The 305-nt window shown below is 38.4% G+C and overlaps 1 protein-coding gene across 1 annotated transcript in view; it reads right to left on the bottom strand.

The window, feature by feature from the left end:
• The window catches only part of LOC119429040 (cilia- and flagella-associated protein 47-like), a 108,232-nt gene that overhangs the window by 107,317 nt on the left and 610 nt on the right, over nucleotides 1-305 (bottom strand). The gene's annotated exons all lie outside the window — the stretch shown is intronic.

The raw sequence follows: 305 nt of genomic DNA, 5'->3' as shown, positions 1-305 counted from the left end.
TTAGATGGATGGATGATATTAGATGGATGGATGATATTAGATGGATGATGGATAAATAGACAGATGGTGATATTAGATGGATGATGGATGGATGGACGATATTAGAAAGATGATGAATGGATAGATGGATGGATGATATTAGATGGATGATGGATGGACGGATGATGATATTAGATGGATGGACGATGATATTAGTTGGACAGTTGGAAAGATAGATGGATGATATTAGATAGATGATGGACAGATGGATGATATTAGAGGATGGATGGATGGACAGATGGATGGACGGATGGACAGATGGATGG

The sequence above is a fragment of the Nematolebias whitei genome, chromosome 23, assembly GCF_014905685.2.
Source record: "Nematolebias whitei isolate Nwh7 chromosome 23, NemWhi1, whole genome shotgun sequence".
NCBI lineage: Eukaryota > Metazoa > Chordata > Actinopteri > Cyprinodontiformes > Rivulidae > Nematolebias > Nematolebias whitei.
This window is presented reverse-complemented; position numbering and strand designations above follow the sequence as displayed.